Source organism: Spodoptera frugiperda, chromosome 8 (genome assembly GCF_023101765.2).
Source record: "Spodoptera frugiperda isolate SF20-4 chromosome 8, AGI-APGP_CSIRO_Sfru_2.0, whole genome shotgun sequence".
NCBI lineage: Eukaryota > Metazoa > Arthropoda > Insecta > Lepidoptera > Noctuidae > Spodoptera > Spodoptera frugiperda.
In genome coordinates, this window is record NC_064219.1 from 11,808,149 (window position 1) to 11,819,361 (window position 11,213).

The 11,213-nt window shown below is 62.5% G+C and overlaps 1 pseudogene; it reads left to right on the plus strand.

Annotated features, from left to right (window-relative positions):
* The first annotated feature begins 7,606 nt into the window (after positions 1-7,606).
* Positions 7,607-11,114, plus strand: LOC126910983 (uncharacterized; annotated as a pseudogene).
* Positions 11,115-11,213: the final 99 nt, after the last annotated feature.

Here is an 11,213-nt window from a genome sequence, read left to right on the forward strand (position 1 = left end):
CGCTCCACCATAGACGCCATCATGCGCGTGAGGACCCTGGCGGAGGAGACGGTGTCCCAGGGTGGGGTGGTGCTGGCGGTGTCTCTCGACATCTCCAACGCATTTAACACCCTACCCTGGAGTTGTATTAGGGAGGCACTAAGTTACCATCGCGTGCCTTCCTACCTCCGCCGCACAGTAGGGGCTTTCCTAGAGGGTAGATGCGTCATTTATCGGGGACGTGACGGTGCAGGTCGGCACCTCGTATCTTGCGGTGTTCCACAGGGATCGGTCTTGGGACCGCTCCTGTGGAACATCGGCTATGACTGGGTGTTGCGAGGCGAACTCCCGCCGGGCGCTGACTTGACGTGCTATGCGGATGACACGCTAGTGACTGCCCGGGGAGCTCGCACAGGGAAGCGACGTTGAAAGCTACGGCTGCGGTGTCACAGGTGGTGAACCGCATCCGGCGCCTGGGCCTGGAGGTGGCCCTGAACAAGTCGGAGGCCATGGTGTTTCATGGCCCCCGGCGTGCGCCGGCGCCGGGATCGCACATCGTGGTCAGCGGGGCCCGCATAGCTGTCGAGTCTACCATGAAATACCTGGGATTGGTGCTCGACAGCCGATGGGAATTCGGGCCTCACTTCCGGCGACTGGCGCCCAAGCTGATGGGCGCTGCGGGCGCGCTTTCAACGTTGCTTCCCAACTTGGGGGGCCCGAGCGCCGCCTGTAGGCGGTTGTACGTGGGAATCGTGCGATCCATGGCCCTGTATGGGGCCCCTGTTTGGGCAATGGACCTGACGGCCAACACCCTCGCCATTCTGCGTAAACCGCAGAGGGCGATGGCCGTCAGAGTCGTCCGCGGGTATCGCACGATTTCCTACGAGGCGGCTTGCGTTCTGGCCGGATCCCCGCCCTGGGACCTAGAGGCGAAAGTACTCGCGTCATTGTATCGATGGCGCGAGGAAGAGCGCGCACGGGGCTCGACGCCGATTCAGCGGCAGATCGAGCGACGCCGAGAAGAGCTCCGTCAGGTCTTGGTGGCGGAATGGCGGCAAAGGCTTCTGCGCCCTACCGCCGGCCTCGCTACCGTCGAGGCGATCCGGCCAGTACTCGACGACTGGCTCGGGAGGAAGCACGGCTCCCTGTCGTTCAGGGTGACGCAGGTGCTATCTGGGCACGGATGCTTCGGCAAGTACCTGTGCCGCATAGACAGGGAGCCGGACGCTCGGTGCCACCACTGCGTCCATTGCGGGGAGGACACGGCGCAACACACGCTCGCCGAGTGTATAGCTTGGGAGGAGCAGCGCCGTGCCCTCACAAACGAAATAGGAGGCGATCTGTCGCTGCCGGCCGTCGTACGCAAGATGGTCGACAGCGCGGAGTCGTGGGACGCGGTGGTGTCCTTCTGCGAGGACGTGATGTCGCAGAAGGAAACTGCGGAGCGGGAGAGGGAGATCACGACTCCCCTCCCCGCCCGCAGTAGGCGCACCGGGCGCAGGAGAAGGGCGGACAACGCCCTCTTCCAGCCCCCATGAATGGGTCCAGGGGCGCGGGACTTGGGGAAGTCCCCGCCCCCTATTCCATAGACCCGAGGTGATGGCGTGCGCGGGTGTCGGCGCGCGCCTCCGAGACGATGCACGGGGTAGTCCAAACTTACCTACCCCGTGCAAGAGATGAGGTCAGGGCGGACCTGGCCGGCATGTGATGTGGGGCTGCGGACGAATCTGGACTCCCGCGCCCCCCCCCACGATCACGTGCTGAGTAGACACCGGGGGGTTTTAGCCGGTAAGAGTCCGGCATACCCCTCCGCCTTTCCCCGGGCGGAGGAAGTCCATGAGGATTTCCCCCCGACAAAAAAAAAAAAAAAAAAAAAAAAAAAAAAAAGGTTAGGTTAGGTTAGGTTAGGTTAGGTTAGGTTAGGTTGGGGATCCCCCCACAGTGCTGACTTCCACGTAGTGATCCCCGGGCAACGCCGTGTCTGACCACCGTAACGGAGTGGCAGACCGGCGGCTAACGAGCGCTGTGCTTTCGTACACTTTCCTTCATTGCGGTTGAGTACGAACAAGACTTTTCTTCGATGCCATCGAAGCCTTTGCGGGACGCCTCCGGGCGCTTCCAATCAAAACGCCCTTCTCAGGGCGAACCCAACGGCCCTTCTCAGGGCCAACCCAACGGCCCTTTTCAGGGCCAACCTGACGACATTTCTGCGTCGGAAACTAGCCGCGCACCATCTGCGGCTAGTTTGTTTTGTCGGGCGGACGACTCGTCGGACTGCGAGTCCGTGACCGAGGCGGTCGCCAGTACCAGTCGGTACCTAAAGCGGGCCTACCTGAGGCAAGAATCCGACGATTCTTCGGAATCAGTTCTTGGTAGGAATAAAAAGGTGAAGGCGAAATCAAGTTCCCACGATGTGGGACTTGATGATGAGGGGTCTCTGGCGCAAGCAAGCGGGTGGAGGTTCAAAAGGACCTAGAAGAAAAGGTCGCCGCCAAGGAGCGCGCAACCGGTGCTGCACGGTCCAGGGCCGGCTACGGGGCCTCCAACGTCCTGTACGCAGACCACTCAGTGGCCGAGCTAGCGCAAATGGCGCTGGAGGACAAGGAGGAGATTTTGGAGGTGGCCTCCAAGTCCTCCAACCTCAAGGGAACCTTTCAAAAGGCCCTTAAATGCCGTGCAGCCAGCTTGCACGGCATTATTGCGGACTGGTGCAGCGCACGGCCACGGACGAGTCGCGGGCTGCAGGCGCGGGTGGATCGCCTGCAGGCTGAGGTAAGCCAGCTGCATAAAAAGCTGGCTGAAGCCACGGCTCCTGCCCCCAAAACCTCAGCAGCAACAGGCTCCTCCTCCGTGAGGACATCATCCGCAAGGTCACTCAGGAGGAGAGAGCCTTCACCAGAGCCTGCCTTGCAGGGAGGATCGGCTGTTGCCGGAAAAGCGCATCCGTCCTCCACTCGCGGCGGACAGAGCGCCAGTCGCGATGCCGGCACCGGCAACGGTCCCATCCACCAGCGGGCAACCCCAGGCCCCAAAGCCCTCTAAGGGCAAAGGGAAGGGAAAAAGTCCCAGGCGGCAGCTCCACTTGCGCCCAGCACATGTGCAGATGCACAAGTCGAGCTTGGAACCGTCCAAGCAGCTCCTCTGAGCCAGCCGGACGACGCGAACCTTCCGCCACCCCTCCCACCGAGACGTGGACGGAGGTGGTGAAGAGAGGGAAAAAGAAGAAGACGGTCCCGAAAATCACCCCGGCTGCTCCTGCAGCCAACAGGGCTCCTGCCGCTCCCTTAAACAAGGGTGTGAAACTAGCGGCTCCCAGGTCGGCGGCGGTGACGGTGACCATCACTCCAGAGGCCGCCGAAAGGGGTGAAACATACGAGTCGGTGCTGACGCGGGCTCTCCTGGCCGCCCTCTCCAGGCCTTCGAGGAACCTCGAGGGACTTGCGGCCGTAGTCGGCAGGATGGCGCCGCGAAGGTTTCCGTTCTGGGGGAACTTGAACGCCTTAAAGTCAGAGACGTGGGGCAACAGCACCGACGCTCGTGGGCGGGCGCTTGAGGCGTGGGCAGCTCCTCTGGTCTCTCCCTCTTGAACACTGGGGAGTGTTCAAACATGCGTGCGGCGGCAGGGTGGGTCCATAGTGGACAGGCGACCTTTGCCTCCCCAGTGCTGGCCGCACGTGTGGAGAACTGGCGGGTGGACAGTGGAGACTCTGTCGGACCACAGATATAGGTTCGAAATCTCCACCCAGAGCCGACTGGGGAACTCCACATCGTCGGGCCGATCCCCGTTTCCGCGTTGGGCTCTCACTCGCTTGGACCGGGAGGCTGCAAAGAGGCCGCGTTCCTGCAGGACTGGCTTTCGCCCCCTGCCGTCCTTGACCTGGACGTTGACGCCGCGGCGTCACAACTCAGAGGGTCTCTGACCGAAGTGTGTAACTCCAGCATGCCTCGGACTCGTCGTCCGCCTCCAAACCGTGCCGTGTATTGGTGGTCGGAGGAGCTGGCGCAGCTGCGGGCAGCGTGCATGGCCGCAAAGCGCCAGTTCACGCGGAGTCGTCGCCGGCGGCACCGAGACGAAGCAAACGAGGACCGTCTGTACGAAGCGTACAAGGCGGCAAAGGCGGCCCTCAAGTCAGCTATCGGCGCCGCCAAAGACGCAGCGAGAGCCGAGCTGCTGGAGACACTAGACGGCGATCCATTCGGGAGACCATACAGGGCGGCGCGTAACAAACTGCGCCCCTCAGGTCCCCCGGTGACCGAGACCCTTGAGCCTTCATTGCTGGATGAGGTGGTGCTGTCCCTGTTCCCGCGCCGGAACGCCGATTTCACCCCTCCAGCAATGAACCCCCCTCGGGGATAGCGGAGGAGGAGGTACATGTCTCCTCCTGTCGCGGACAGGCGAGTTTCACACGGCGTTGGTCCGCCTACGGGCAAAGAAAACTGCCCCCGGCCCAGACGGTATCCCCGCTAGGGTGGTGGCCATTGCCGCCTCCCAAATGGAGGAGCGGTTTCGGGACCTCTTCAGCGCGTGTCTCGCAACGGGGAGGTTTCCGAAACCCTGGAAGGAGGGGCAACTTTGCCTGCTGCGCAAAGACGGACGCCCGGCGGACTCCCCTCGGCATACCGGCCCATCGTTCTGCTCGATGAGGTCGGAAAAATGTTCGAGGGGATCATAGCTGCCCGCCTCAACCGCCATCTTGCCAACGTTGGACCGGATCTCTCCGACGCTCAGTTCGGTTTTCGAGCCCAGCGGTCGACAATAGATGCCCTGACCCGTCTCAAGGGCCAGGTCAAGGAGGCCGTGGAAGAAGGGGATGGACTGTTGGCTGTGTCGTTTGATATAGCCAACGCGTTCAACTCCATCCCCCATTCAACCATCATTGAGGCGCTCCGATTCCACGGGGTGCCTCAATACCTTCGGAGCCTACTGGCCGATTACTTGGCAGACAGGGCTGTCGTCCTTGTCGACAGAGACGGAGAGGTTCGGCGCTACGTCGTGGAGTCCGGCGTTCCGCAGGGGTCAGTGTTAGGACCCCTCCTATGGAACGTTGGTTTCGACTGGCTCCTGCGGGGAACGCTCCTCCGCGGGACGAGTGTCATATGTTACGCGGATGACACTCTCCTCACTGCCCGCGGGGGCTTCACGACGGCGGCCAACCTGGCATCAGCGGGCGGCTCCCTGGTTGCCAACAGGATCCACCGCCTGGGGCTGACGGTGGCGCTGCACAAAACCGAGGCCGTGTTCTTCCACGGCCCGAGGCAGCGCCCCCCTCCCGACGCCCACATCTATGTGGACGGCACCAGGGTCGCCGTAGAGGGCCAGATAAAATATCTGGGCCTCATTCTAGATAGCAGGTGGCGTTTCGGCCCGCACTTTGCCGAGCTGTCCAAGCGCCTTCTAAGAACAGCGAATGCCCTCTCGTGGCTTATGCCAAATCTGGGGGGGCCCAGCGCGCGATGCCGGCGTTTGTACGCCGGCATTCTCAGGAGCATGGCCCTTTATGGGGCTCCGATTTGGGCGGACTCCCTACACAGAAGGGAGAATGCCACCGCCCTTCGTGTGCCTCAAAGGGCTATCGCTCAGCGGGTGGCGCGGGCCTACCGCACAGTGGGCTTCGCGGCGGCATGCGCACTGGCGGGCACACCTCCGTGGGAGCTGGAGGCGTGGGTGCTCGCCAGAGTCTATGATTGGACGGCAGAGCGGAGGGCGCGCGGAGAGCACCCGGCTCATGAGGTGAGGGAGGCCGTGCGGCAGGAGGCCAAGGAGGCCATAGTCGTCCATTGGGCGGACGACCTTGCCGCTGCTGCCTTTGGCAGACGAACGCTGGACGCCATCGGGCCAGTCCTCCAGGCTTGGCTCGAGCGGCCGTTTGGTTTCCTCTCCTTCCGCCTGGTGCAGGTGATGACAGGCCATGGCTGCTTTGGCTCATACCTGCACCGCATCGGGCGGGAGGAGAGCCCGTCGTGCCACCACTGTGGCGCAACAGCGGACACGGTGCGGCATACTCTGGAGGAGTGCCCATCGTGGTCCGAGCCGCGGCAGAATTTGGTTGCGGCGGTCGGAGCAGACCTCTCGCTCCCTTCCATTGTTCGCGCTATGCTGGGGAGTGAGGAGGCATGGGCGGCGGTCGCCTCTTTCTGCGAGTGCGTAATATCGCAGAAGGAGGTGGCGGAGCGTGAGCGAGAGGAAGACGCTCTCGCTCCAGCGCTCCGACGAAGAAGAGTCGGCAGGAGAAGACGATAATACAACCGTCTTCTCCCTCCCGGGGGTGAGTAGCGGGTGCTAGGCGCGGGGGCGCCTACACCTGCATTGCACTACTCACCTCTCGCGGGACGGGAGCGGTTGGCACACGACCGTTCCCGATGCCCCTTTCCCATGCTAGGGAGGGGCTTGTAATGGCCTGCCACCACAGGTGGGCTCCGCCGAGGGGGTTCTGGTAGTAAAGGTTCAGCCGGTCTCCCAGACCCCCTAACTGGCGATGCGGGTGTGCTCCTGGGTTTTTTAGTGGGTATGCCGGCTTCTACCGGAGAGTCCCACATATCCCTCCCGTCCCCCGACGGGAGGACGATACATAAAGTATTTTTCCCAGGGTCAAAAAAAAAAAAAAAAAAAAAAAAAAAAAAAAAAAAAAAAGGTTAGGTTAGGTTAGGTTCGGTTAGGTTAGGCACAGTAGGGGACTTTCCAGGGTAGTGCTGATCCACGTAGGACCCCGGGCAACGCCGTGTCTGACCACCGTAATCGGAGTGGCAGACCGGCGGCTAACGAGCGCTGAACCGCATCCGGCGCCTGGGCCTGAACGAGGTTCGGCATCGTGGTCAGCGGGGCCCGCATAGCTGTCGAGTACCATGAAATACTGGGATTGGTGCTCGACAGCCGATGGGAATTCGGGCTCACTTCCGGCGACTGGCGCCCAAGCTGATGGGCGAACAAGACTTCAACGTTCTTCCCAATGGGGGCCATCGAAGCCTGTAGGCGGTTGCGGGAATCGTGCGATCCTCCTGTATGGGGCGCTTCCAATCAAAACGCCCTTCTCAGGGCGAACCCAGACGGCCCTAGAGTCTCAGGGCCAACCCGAGGCGGCCCTTTGGCAGGGCCAACCTGACGACATTCGCGTCTGTATCGTCGAGGAAACTAGCCGCGCGCGGCATCTGCGGCTAGTTTGTTTTGTCGGGGCGGACGGACTCGTACCGTCGAGGCGATCAAGGCCGTAGTCCGTGGCCGGGAGGCACGGCTCCCAGTACCAGTCGGTGACGCTAAAGCGGGCTTCGGCAAGTACCTGTGGCATAGAATCAGGGAGCCGGAGATTGGTCCGGGGAGGAATCAGTTCTTGGGAGGAATAAAAAGGTGAAGCCGCGAACGCAAGTTCCCACGATGTGGGACTTGATGAGGCTCAACGCAGCTGAGGGCGTCTCTGGCGCAGCAAAGCGGGTACATGTGGGTCCAAAGGCGCCTTGGGGAAGCGAAGGAGAGGTCGCCTCCAAGACGATGGACGGTGCTACCTACCCCGTGCAGGGCCGGCTACGGGGCCTCCAACGTCCTGTACGGACCACTCAGTGGCCGAGCTAGCGCAAATGTGCGCGGGGGTTTTGGAGGACAAGGAGGAGATTTTGGAGGTGGCCTCCAACGCCGCACTGTGCTGTGTGCGCGGCCAGTGGTCGCCCAGCGAACCATTTCATGGCTGGGAGGAAGTGTACTCCTCCCACCAAGAAGGGCAAAATGCAGGCGCCAAAGCGTCCTGCCGCTGCCAATGCTACCGCCACCGCTACCCCGGTCACGGTCGCTGACGCGGGAGATGAGATGATTGAATAATGGGGCGCAATCATCTCATCCTACAGGCCAACACCAACCACTGCAGAGCGGCCCAGGACCTGCTGGTGCAGACCATGGCAGATTGGTTGGTGGACGTAGCGGTAGTTGCCGAGCCCTACCGGATTCCCGACCGTTGGCTGGGCGACAGGGATGGCCTAGTCGCGATTGCGGCACGGTCTTCCACAGACTCCCCTCCCCTCTCGCTTCTAGAGAGAGGATCGGGATACGTGGCCGCCGTGTGGGGGGACCTGGCCCTTGTGGGGGTCTACTTCTCCCCAAATCGCCCTCTCCAAGCCTTCGAGGATTTCCTCGAGGGACTTGCGGCCGTAGTCGGCAGGATGGCGCCGCGACAGGTTTCCGTTCTGGGGGACTTGAACGCCAAGTCAGAGACGTGGGGCAACTCTGCCACCGACCTCGTGGGCGGGCGCTTGAGGCGTGGGCAGCCTCCTCTGGTCTCTCCCTCTTGAACAGGGGGAGTGTTCAAACATGCGTGCGGCGGCAGGGTGGGTCCATAGTGGACGTTACCTTTGCCTCCCCAGTGCTGGCCGCACGTGTGGAGAACTGGCGGGTGGACATGGTGGAGACTCTGTCGGACCACAGATATATTCGGTTCGAAATCTCCACCCAGAGCCGACGGGGAACTCCACATCGTCGGGCCGATCCCCGTTTCCGCGTTGGGCTCTCACTCGTTTGGACCGGGAGGCTGCAAAGGAGGCCGCGTTCCTGCAGGACTGGCTTTCGCCCCCTGCCGTCCGACGTTGACGCCGCGGCGTCACAACTCAGAGGGTCTCTGACCGAAGTGTGTAACTCCAGCATGCCTCGGACTCGTCGTCCGCCTCCAAACCGTGCCGTGTATTGGTGGTCGGAGGAGCTGGCGCAGCTGCGGGCAGCGTGCATGGCCGCAAAGCGCCAGTTCACGCGGAGTCGTCGCCGGCGGCACCGAGACGAAGCAAACGAGGACCGTCTGTACGAAGCGTACAAGGCGGCAAAGGCGGCCCTCAAGTCAGCTATCGGCGCCGCCAAAGATGCGGCGAGAGCCGAGCTGCTGGAGACACTAGACGGCGATCCATTCGGGAGACCATACAGGGCGGCGCGTAACAAACTGCGCCCCTCAGGTCCCCCGGTGACCGAGACCCTTGAGCCTTCATTGCTGGATGAGGTGGTGCTGTCCCTGTTCCCGCGCCGGAACGCCGATTTCACCCCTCCAGCAATGAACCCCCTCGGGATATGGAGGCGGAGGTACAGGTCCCTCCTGTCGCGGAAGGCGAGTTTCACACGGCGTTAGTCCGCCTCCGGGGAAAGAAAACTGCCCCCGGCCCAGACGGTATCCCCGCTAGGGTAGTGGCCATTGCCGCCTCCCAAATGGAGGAGCGGTTTCGGGACCTCTTCAGCGCGTGTCTCGCAACGGGGAGGTTCCCGAAACCCTGGAAGGAAGGGCAACTGTGCCTGCTGCGCAAAGACGGACGCCCGGCGGACTCCCCTCGGCATACCGGCCCATCGTTCTGCTCGATGAGGTCGGAAAAATGTTCGAGGGGATCATCGCTGCCCGCCTCAACCGCCATCTTGCCAACGTTGGACCGGATCTCTCCGACGCTCAGTTCGGTTTTCGAGCCCAGCGGTCGACAATAGATGCCCTGACCCGTCTCAAGGGCCAGGTCAAGGAGGCCGTGGAAGAAGGGGATGGACTGTTGGCTGTGTCGTTTGATATAGCCAACGCGTTCAACTCCATCCCCCATTCAACCATCATTGAGGCGCTCCGATTCCACGGGGTGCCTCAATACCTTCGGAGCCTACTGGCCGATTACTTGGCAGACAGGGCTGTCGTCCTTGTCGACAGAGACGGAGAGGTTCGGCGCTACGTCGTGGAGTCCGGCGTTCCGCAGGGGTCAGTGTTAGGACCCCTCCTATGGAACGTTGGTTTCGACTGGCTCCTGCGGGGAACGCTCCTCCGCGGGACGAGTGTCATATGTTACGCGGATGACACTCTCCTCACTGCCCGCGGGGGCTTCACGACGGCGGCCAACCTGGCATCAGCGGGCGGCTCCCTGGTTGCCAACAGGATCCACCGCCTGGGGCTGACGGTGGCGCTGCACAAAACCGAGGCCGTGTTCTTCCACGGCCCGAGGCAGCGCCCCCTCCCGACGCCCACATCTATGTGGACGGCACCAGGTCGCCGTAGAGGGCCAGATAAAATATCTGGGCCTCATTCTAGATAGCAGGTGGCGTTTCGGCCCGCACTTCGCCGAGCTGTCCAAGCGCCTTCTAAGAACAGCGAATGCCCTCTCGTGGCTTATGCCAAATCTGGGGGGCCCAGCGCGCGATGCCGGCGTTTGTACGCCGGCATTCTCAGGAGCATGGCCCTTTATGGGGCTCCGATTTGGGCGGACTCCCTACACAGAAGGGAGAATGCCACCGCCCTTCGTGTGCCCCAAAGGGCTATCGCTCAGCGGGTGGCGCGGGCCTACCGCACAGTGGGCTTCGCGGCGGCATGCGCACTGGCGGGCACACCTCCGTGGGAGCTGGAGGCGTGGGTGCTCGCCAGAGTCTATGATTGGACGGCAGAGCGGAGGGCGCGCGGAGAGCACCCGGCTCATGAGGTGAGGGAGGCCGTGCGGCAGGAGGCCAAGGAGGCCATCGTCGTCCATTGGGCGGACGACCTTGCCGCTGCTGCCTTTGGCAGAGCTCACGCTGGACGCCATCGGGCCAGTCCTCCAGGCTTGGCTCGAGCGGCCGTTTGGTTTCCTCTCCTTCCGCCTGGTGCAGGGATGACAGGCCATGGCTGCTTTGGCTCATACCTGCACCGCATCGGGCGGGAGGAGAGCCCGTCGTGCCACCACTGTGGCGACAGCGGACACGGTGCGGCATACTCTGGAGGAGTGCCCATCGTGGTCCGAGCCGCGGCAGAATTTGGTTGCGGCGGTCGGAGCAGACCTCTCGCTCCCTTCCATTGTTCGCGCGCTGGGGAGTGAGGAGGCATGGGCGGCGGCTTTCTGCGAGTGGTAATATCGCAGAAGGAGGTGGCGGAGCGTGAGCGAGAGGAAGACGCCGCTCGCTCCAGCGCTCCGACCAGAAGAGTCGGCAGGAGAAGACGATAATACAACCGTCTTCTCCCTCCCAGCGGGTGCTAGGCGCGGGGGCGCCTACACCTGCATTGTCACCTCTCGCCGGGAGCGGTTGGCACACGACCGTTCCCGATGCCCCTTTCCCATGGGGAGGGGCTTGTAATGGCCTGCCACCACGCTCCGCCGAGGGGGTTCTGGTAGTAAAGGTTCAGCCGGTCTCCCAGACCCCCTAACTGGCGATGCAGGTGTGCTCCTGAGTTTTTTAGTTGGTATACCGGGCATAACCTGGAGAGTCCCACATATCCCTCCCGTCCCCCGACGGGAGGACGATACATAAAGTATTTTTCCCAGGGTCAAAAAAAAAA